Below are 9,444 nucleotides of genomic sequence, written 5' to 3' on the forward strand. Positions count from 1 at the left end.
GTTAGGAATCAAAAATGCCCCACAGCCATAACCAGAGCCACAGCAGTGACAATGCTGGATCCTTAACCCACTTCACCACAAGAGAACTCCTATTCCTCTTTAACATCATCTGAAATTTCAAAACAAATAAATATGGTGACCAAAACCAAACTCAATATTTGGTGTAATATTAACTATGCATCTTTAAGAAAGACAAACACCACATGATATCACTTATATGAGGAATCTAAAATATGGCACAAATGAACCCATCTACTAAACAAAAACAGACTCACAGACATAGAGAACAGACTTGTGGTCGCCAAGAGGGACGGGGAAGGAGTGGGATGGACGGGGCGCTCGGCGTTCGTAGATGCCAACTATTACATTTGGAATGGATAGACAAGCAAGGTCCTACTGTAGAGCACAGGGAACTATAGCCGGTCTCCCAGGATAGACCATGATGAAAAAGAATATAAAAAAGAATGTACATATGTATGTGTGTGACTGAGTCACTTTGCTATACAGCAGAAATTGGTACAACATTGTAAATCAACTACACTTTAATAAAAAAAATGCAGCTTTAACCTCATCTTAGACTAGAAATGTGGACTGTATCCCCAAGATCACTGGTTCAGACTTGAATAAACATCAGAATCTCCTGGAAAGCTTAGGAAAATTCAGACACCCAGCGCTTGTTCTCGGTCTGGGGTAAGGCCTTGAGAATGTGCACTTCCAACGAGTCCCCAGATGATGATGTGGTTTGAGGACCACGGTTGAGAATCACTGGCCTCCACCCTCTTTATTGAGAAGAGCCTGGGTTTGAATTCCAGATCCACCTCAGCTCCTGTGATCTGAGACGAAAGATTCCCAAGGCTCTGAGTATGAGCTGCAGGTGCACAGAAGAGTCAGCACCCCGATCTGCCATTCTGCTGACCTTGACTGAGCGCTTTCCTCAATCTCCCTACGCCCCCATCTCCTACCACCCGGCATGAGTCAATGACACACGTGTTGACCTCCCGAAGCTTACAAGTGAGGTGCTTCTTACAATACAGGGCACATAGTAAATGCACAGTAAATGCTGTCATTCCTGGTGTTGTTAGGATTGCCATCAGCAACAGGAACTCAGTGGTCTTTCAATTCCCTGTCCAGGGTTCTTTTACTCAGCCACCGTATCTCTGATGTGAATATACCTTCCACTATAAGGCCAGTCTCTAAGAGTATCCTTTCTCATTGTTCTATTATTCTCTTCTATTACAGTGTTTGAAATTATCTTTCTTTGATCAGCCCAGAATTTTTTCCTTCCATGATGGAATGTGTTTTTTTCCTTCCTCCAAATTCAAAGAAAACTCACTTTTCCCAAAGTCTGTGCATTAGAATAAGACACTGCACCAAAAGCACCCCGTTTCCTTTCCCCCTGACAATTATTGATAACTTTCTACAAAATATATTGAAGCTTCTCATCAGCTCTATCTACAAAATTCTCAACATACCACCATGAAGGATGGTTATGTGTGGCACTTCACAAAAACTCCAGGAAAACAAGAGCCATTTGTTTCCTGCTCTTTTTAATTTACCCCATGAAGAGTGACAGCCAGACGCTTGCTCTTAATGTGGTCATGGAGGCATCTACCATGCATTCAAAAGCTTGGCAAGGGGCTGGCCCAGAGAGAGCTGGGGCAGAGAAGCAGGATGCTAAGGAAAACAGAAGCCAAGAGTGAAGCAATTAACATTTTTTTATGCTTCACTATAATTAGCCAGATCGAAGGGGACCTGGGCTCACAGCATCTGCCAGCCACGTGACTCTCTGAGGACAGTCAGTGAGCAGTCCTGTAGGCCTTCAATATGACTAACTCCACGGGCAGAAATGGTTTTTCTCTAAATTACTCCTTTGTGAATCCTTTGCCAGTTACTCCCATCCTGAAGTGCTGCACTTGAGCAGTCACAGGACACACAGTTCCTGTTTCCTGCGAGTGGCGAATGGCTCTCGAAACCACAAACAGCCCTGCAAGGTCGGCACCGGAGCTTCAGGTTCTGGGACTCCACCGATGCCTCCTTGCTAGGAAGCGGCAGAACTGAACTCAGATCTTTTCAAAAGTCAGTGATTTGCAAATGCTCCTGATCATAAAAGAATCTCTGGAGCTGTTTACTAAAAACACGTGTTTTAAGCCAGTAGCTCTGGAGTGAGACTGGGAAACAGCATCTTTAAAAAGATTCAAGTGGTTCTTATTTTTCCTCAGGTTGGGTCAACCAATTGCAAAGCTGTAAGAGAGTATCTGTGGGACTTTCTATTTATGCCCAGCATATTGAAAACAGAAGCTTCAATTCTTGGGAGTCTTACAGAGTTCATGACTTGTCAGTCTCTTCTAGTCTTTTTTTCAGAGACCCAGAGTAACAGACTCATTTCTATCACAATCCATATGGATGTGTACCCCTTGCCCGGAAACCTGAGTGGTTCCCAGTTTCATTCAGCATCATAGTCAGAATCCATACAGTGGCCTGCAAGAACCACAGGATCTGGCCCACTCTTAGCGCCTGACACCAACGCTCTCACACTCATTCCTTTCCAAACACGCAGCCCTCGCCACCCCAGAAACACGCCAGTTCCCACACTGTGCCTTTGTAGTCGTTCTAACTGGAACATTCTTCCGCCAGATATCCACACAGCCAACTCCCTCACCTCCTGTAAGTCTCCGCTCAAACCGCAGCCCCATAAGGCCTGCCCCGATCATCCTACTTGAAACTCAACCTTCTCAACTCCTATAATTCCTCACTTTTCTTTTTTTGGCTGCCCTGTGGCATACGGAAGTTTCCAGGCCAGTGACAGGTTCCAAGCCGCAGTTGTGACCTATGCCTCTGCTGGAGCAATACCACATCCTTAATCCACTGTGCGAGGCCGGAGATCGAACCTGCGTTCCAGCATTCCCAAGATGCTGCCAATACTGATGCGCCACAGTGGGAACTCCAACTCCTCTAACTCCTAATCCTCTGTACTTACTGCCACTTTTTTTTCTCTTGGCCATTTATACCACACATGCACACACTAAGGTACAGCTATAGCTTCCAACATGCCGATTAAGAAGATACTGTGCAATTTACTTGTTATGCTTCCTGTTTGTGATCTTCTCCTGCTACAAGTAAGCTCCACGAGGTCAGAGATCTATGCTACTGATATATGCCCAAGCAACTAGAACAGTGCCTGGTATGCAGTAGGTGTTTAACAAATATATGTTAAATTAATGACCATAATTGAAACAAAATTTCACACAATACTTAACCTTACCATGTCAATGTATTCTGATACAGTCCATCCAATTCTATTCTAATTTATTTTATTAAAGTGTTGGCTGCAACACATGCTTGGTTACCCAACAATTTAAAAAAAGCACTGACATAATCAAAATTCTGCTGCTTGGTGGCCAACCCATTGCTGGGTGCCTGTTTAAGTCATCAGATCAATTTTTTTACCAGGTGCCATTTGACCAAATACAAAGAGCTTCCTCCAAAGGGTAACAACTATAGAGGGTGATAGAACACGTGCAAAGAAGAAAGATGATAAGATGATAAAGTTAGAAGTTTTGGTAAATGATTCCTTTGGCAAAATGCTAACTTAGCTTCAAGGGTTTAAAGCAAAGTGGTAATAGATGCGTGGATGTAGTAAGCAATGCCTCAGGGAGTCACAGGGAGGGGCACGACATGTTTCAGACTGTATTAATTTAGTTAAGCGAAGAGTGTTTCAAGACATACAGTTTAATCATCATGTTTTATAAATTTTCCTCTCAAACCTGCTAAAAGGAAAGGGATGGTTTTACATCCAATGAGACATTTCAGAGAACAAGTTCACTATGCCCCGTGTTATCACCGATAACCACTTATTTGTAGTTACATTTTTTGGAGTTTTAAATAGTCTTTAATCTTAGTTTGGCTTCATGTTTCAGAATTTATACCATAAGCATTTTCCCATTAGTTTGCTAGGAATGTCCTAACCAAGGACCACGGCCTGGGTGGCTCCCACAACAACTCCGGAAGCTGAAAGTCCAAGATCTGGGTGTGGGCAGGGCTGGTTTCTTCAGAGGCCCCCCTCCTTGGCTTGCAGGTGGCTGTCTCCTCTTTGCGTCTTCGCAAGGTCTCTCCTGTGAGTGTCTGTGTCCCAATCTCCTCTCAGTCATATTGGGTTAGGGCCCATTCTGATGACCTCATTTTAATTTAACTATTTCTTTAAAAACCCAATCTTGGAGTTCCTGTTGTGTCTCCTCGGAAATGAATCTGACTAGCATCATGAGGACACAGATTCGATCCCTGGCTCCACTCAGTGGGTTAGGGATCTGGCATTGCTGTGGCTGTGGTGCGGCTCAGATCTGGCATTGCTGTGGCTCCGTTCAGTGGGTTAGGGATCCAGCATTGCTGGGGTCGCAGCTCAGATCTGGCTTTGCTGTGGCTGTGGTCTAGGCTGCCAGCTACAGCTCTGATTCGACCCCTAGCCTGGGAACTTCCATATGTCGCAGGTGTGACCCTAAAAAGGAAAAAAAAAAAAAAAAATCTTCAAACACAGTCAAGATCCTGAGATGCCAGGGCTTCCATATAGGAATTTGAAGGAGACACAATTAAGCCCATAATACCCACATTCTTAATTCTAATGCTTAAAACACACTCAGGAATAAGCCTATCATTTTACACTTGTATCTGTTGTCATATACGCAACCCAAAGCTCAGGTAAAAACATGCTACTTCCTCTTCACTGTACCTGGCCTCTCTAAAACAAAGAGAAATGAACCAGGTAATAAGGTAAATTATTTAATTTAAATTAATTTAACTATAACTAAGATCACCAGATGTCCTTATCAACTCAGGAGAATAAAAGAACGATTTTCCTCAAAAGTCGGGCCTGCTTCCTAGATACTTCATTCTGGACTGGTTTATACTGACATGCCTTTTTCTCCTCAACATTCTCGGTACAAATTAAAAAGATAAAGGAACATGCACTTCAGGGAGGATGAAGTGACCAATTCAGGAGGAAACGTGACGGGAAATGAACGGGTTAAAATCAACCACGTATAGATGTTATCACCCGGAAAGCATCCCAGGAATCACTGCTATTTCCACATTACACAGGGTAGAATCCGCGTGGGATACAGCTGTCGGCAGAATCTCAGTGGAATTCAGAACATAACTGGTATCAGCATTTTGCCAGGTCAAACCTTGCCTGAAGGCCCACTATGGGTAAGGGATTGTACAAGAACTTAAAGGAGACTGAGTGAGAAGCTACTGAAAGAAGTAATTTTTTTTCTTACTTGGTGGATGAAAGATTTAGTGGAACTATGAGATCCGTCCAAAACACATGAGGGCTCTTAGGCAGAAGGAGGATTCAGTGTATTCTCAGGGGCTACAGAACACAGTTTGATCAATTGGTTCAAACCCTGAGAGGCTGATTTTGGCTCAAGAGAAAAAGGCTCTGCCCAAGAGAGCTACCCAGTAACACTGGGTGCTGCGTTCCTCTCACAGTATTATGACGAAGGGTCCTGGGCAGTGGGGAGAGAGTCATGTATCAAGCAGGGAAAGAACAACTTCTTGGTTCTTCCCAAATCTGAGACCTTTCCATCTGGTTCACCCCTCCTACAGGATTCCAGTGATAGAGTGAAGGATAACGTCTACCTACCTTCATGTATTGTTTAGATGATATTTTATCTACAGTATAAATAAAAACAGTCTCATTTATCCAAGGACCCATTGCTTTACTGTCACAAAGGAGTTGTCCCCGATTTCTTCAGCCTTCACCCACCTCTCCCTCTACCATCTGCCACTCAACTGAGATCAAGCCTTGGGAGTTCCCTGGTGGTCTAGTGGATAGGATTCAGCACTTTCACTGTTGCAGTCCAGGTTCAATCCCTGGTCTGGGAACTGAGATCCCCATGAAGCTACTCATGCTGACAACCTTGTCATGTAGGCAACCCAGCAAGAACCCTCTCTCTTTACAGACAAAATAACCCCAAGTATATCATCGTAGGAAATAAAATTCAAATAACAATGATCTGTGATCTTACGCATTATAATAATAATTATTATTATTATTTGTCTTTTTGCCTTTTCTAGGGCTGCTCCCATGGCATATGGAGGTTCCCAGGCTAGGGGTCTAATCGAAGCTATTGCTGCTGGCCTACACCACAGCCACAGCAACGCCAGATCCGAGCTGTGTCTGCAACCTACACCAAAGCTCACGGCAACGCCAGATCCTTAACCCACTGAGAGAGGCCAGGGATCGAACCTGCAATCTCATGGTTCCTAGTCAGATTTGTTAACCACTGCGCCACAACGGGAACTCCCTCTTATGCATTATTTTCATTATAACTTTCTAGGGAACATTATGAAGGTTTCCAATATCCGACACTGGCCTCATGGACTTAATGTTCCTATTCCATGACCATCAGGGTAGATAATCGTTGTGATTTTGAACAACAACAAAAAGAGGCATCAACTATAAATGAAAATACAATACATATGAGAACGGACCTGTTGTTACTACGGCTAATATATGTGCCAAATTTTTAACGAGGGGTGAGGATCTGAACCTTCGAAGGCAAACACAGTGAACGACTGTGAGAAAGGACTTCAGGGGCATGAGACGAGCAGAAGGAACACAAATACAAGCGAGTCAACATTTGTCAGAGTTAAGTTCCATCTGATTTCATACTCTGCTGAGCAGGGGACACCAAAATCACCTAATTTTCTACCCAGTCAGGCTAGGACGATGATCCAGAGTAAGAAACGTTTCACACTCCTCATTTATTTTATTTTATTTTATTTTTCGCTTGTCACCCCTAAATTAATCAGGGCCACCACCGTTCAGTGGCTTCATCAACAGAGCTCCATCATCCTGTCGGCTCCTTAAGAAGCGGAAGGAGGAGGGCTGGGTGGGGGAGGGTGTGTTGGCGGAGAAGGAAGGAGGGCTAAGGACTAGGAGAGACAGAGAGAGGGAGAGAGAGAGAGGGAAAGGTGTGCAAAAATGGGCCATCTCACGGAGACTCTGAAGCTGAGGCAGCCGTGTAATTAGAGAGTGGGCTTTTCTTTCACTTGACAGCAGAAGAAAAGGAAGTGAAGAGACGCTTTTAAATGAAACATGACATTCCCTTATTAAAGTTGGCTTCCGATTTTAAATGGCTTAGTGCTTTGCATTTTACTCCCCCGGCTGGGTTACCCAAGGAGTAGATGTTTAATGAAAAAAAGAGACTGCAGGGTTTCGGAAGAGCATATGCATGTTTCTAAACAATTTCTGTGTAAACATTTTTATGTTTAGAAGCGCTTTTGTGTTATCCAGGCAGTAGTAGGGCACCTTTTGGTAAGCAGACATGTATTCCAGCTTACAGGGGAAAGGCACGGTCGGCCTTTTGTTTAAAAATGACACGATGCATAATCTGTGTGATGCATTAAGAATTTATTGCCCGTTTCTGCTTCAGCTCCTCCTTCCTGGGGGTGGCCCGCAGACACCGGGCGTCCTCCAGCAGAGCTGAGTGGCCCACACCACGCTGGAGCACGGCACACGGGACCTGCAGACCCCAAACAGGAGGGCAGCTGCAGTATGACTCCCTGCCATGAGAGGCCTAACGAGGGTCACGCATTGTCCACCTCACAGCGAAAGAGGGGCATCCCTGCCTCTTCTCTCCTCCCCACACCCACTTCCACACCCCCTTCAGCCCAGAGGACTCCAGACGTTCCCCCCACAGAGAGGGAAATGCCCCAGGATTTTACTTTCAGCCTTGGAAGGTAGGAGAGATGGGTACCTGGGAAACTGGATTTTTTACATAGCTCTGAAATCATTACGTCTGTAACTTAAATTCTTCACCAAACCCTATGTTAATCAAGAGATCAGCATGCATCTTTCCAGGAAAAAAAAAAAGGGACAGGGAGACAGAATAAAAAAGAAAGCATCGGAGTTCCCGTCGTGGCGCAGTGGTTAACGAATCCGACTAGGAACCAGGAAGTTGCGGGTTCAGTCCCTGCCCTTGCTCAGTGGGTTAACGATCCGGCGTTGCCATGAGCTGTGGTGTAGGTTGCAGACGCGGCTCGGATCCCGCGTTGCTGTGGCTCTGGCATAGGCTGGTGGCTGCAGCTCCGATTGGACCCCTAACCTGGGAACCTCCACATGCCGCGGGAGTGGCCCAAGAAATAGCAAAAAGACAAAAAAAAAAAAAAAAGCATCAAGTTAGGAGTCTTAGGAATTAGTAGTTGCATGTATTCTTTACAGAAAGGGATAGCTTTGCTTCCTGGTTGGAAAAGTTAAGTAAAACAAAACCAAGAACAAATAGTCAAAGAGAAAAACTGCAATTTGGAAAATACAGTTTAAATCTGAAATCAAACTGCTGGAACTGGTATCCTTCATTATTATTAATTTTTAAATATTTTCTCCTGAAGTATTTCAAATACACAGAAAGTCATATATAAATACAATGAACATTTCCATATCCAAGTCCTGATTTACCCAGATCTTAACATTTTGCCAAATCTGTTTTTTTTCTTAAAATAATACAGTGTTATAACGAAGTTTTTCTTGATGAAAAATTTACAAATGAGAATGAGTTGCAAAATATCTTAATATACTTCCTGCTACAGGCATTCAATAATTTTTCACAGACATCAGTAAATTATGGCTTCTTTGCTCCTCACCTCTATCAATTGATTAAAACTGGTTCAGAAAAAAAAAAGAAAGAAAGAAAGAAAAAGAAAAGAAAATTTAATCAGCATCCCTGACAAATACATGGAGGAGCAAAACAAAGGGTTCCACGTAAATACGGGGGGGGGGGGGGAAGTGAACTTTCTAGGCCAATCACTTGACTTTACGAATAATTACAGAAATGTTGCTTTATGAAAATGAATAACTTCAAGCCACACTGTTTTCTTTCTGTGAAAAACCCATGGTATTTAAAGACAGGCAAAGGCCAGGAAGATAATGAAAATCCTTTTTTTTCCCCTCTGAATTTTAGTAATGTTTTGGAATCGATCACCAACTTAAAGTCCAGTTTTCTCTGGATCATGAGTTATACTGGAAAAGTATTTGCCATCTGCCTTCTGGGGCTTTCTGGTAAGATTTTTGCCTGCTGTTAGATATCTGCTTTATGAAGCAAAAACAGGTGCGGAGCTGTCCCTGAGAAATGCTTCTTGATAATAGCAATGACACAGGCTCTCTTCCTACATGTGCCCTCGTGTGAACTCCCCATCGTCCCCTCAGAGTTTTCCAGCACTTTCTGGAGCACCTACCTGTGAGATTTCTTACCCAACGCAGCCAGTGCCTGTGGTCCTCTGAAAAGTTCGCTTCTCCAGCCAAGTGGTTCCCAAGACTTTCCCTGAGACGACCTATGAACACCTAGTGATTTCTGGTCCTAAAGTGGGATGCGTGGTCAGAATACTCTTTAATTTGAAGACTTAATAAGTGTGACAATCCTGTCGAGTTTGAAATACTTATCTAGGACCTCA

The 9,444-nt window shown here is 43.7% G+C and overlaps 1 protein-coding gene across 4 annotated transcripts in view; it reads right to left on the bottom strand.

The window, feature by feature from the left end:
- Window positions 1-9,444, bottom strand: part of LHFP (lipoma HMGIC fusion partner) — a 256,711-nt gene that overhangs the window by 145,905 nt on the left and 101,362 nt on the right. The gene's annotated exons all lie outside the window — the stretch shown is intronic.

This window comes from Sus scrofa, chromosome 11, assembly GCF_000003025.6.
Source record: "Sus scrofa isolate TJ Tabasco breed Duroc chromosome 11, Sscrofa11.1, whole genome shotgun sequence".
NCBI lineage: Eukaryota > Metazoa > Chordata > Mammalia > Artiodactyla > Suidae > Sus > Sus scrofa.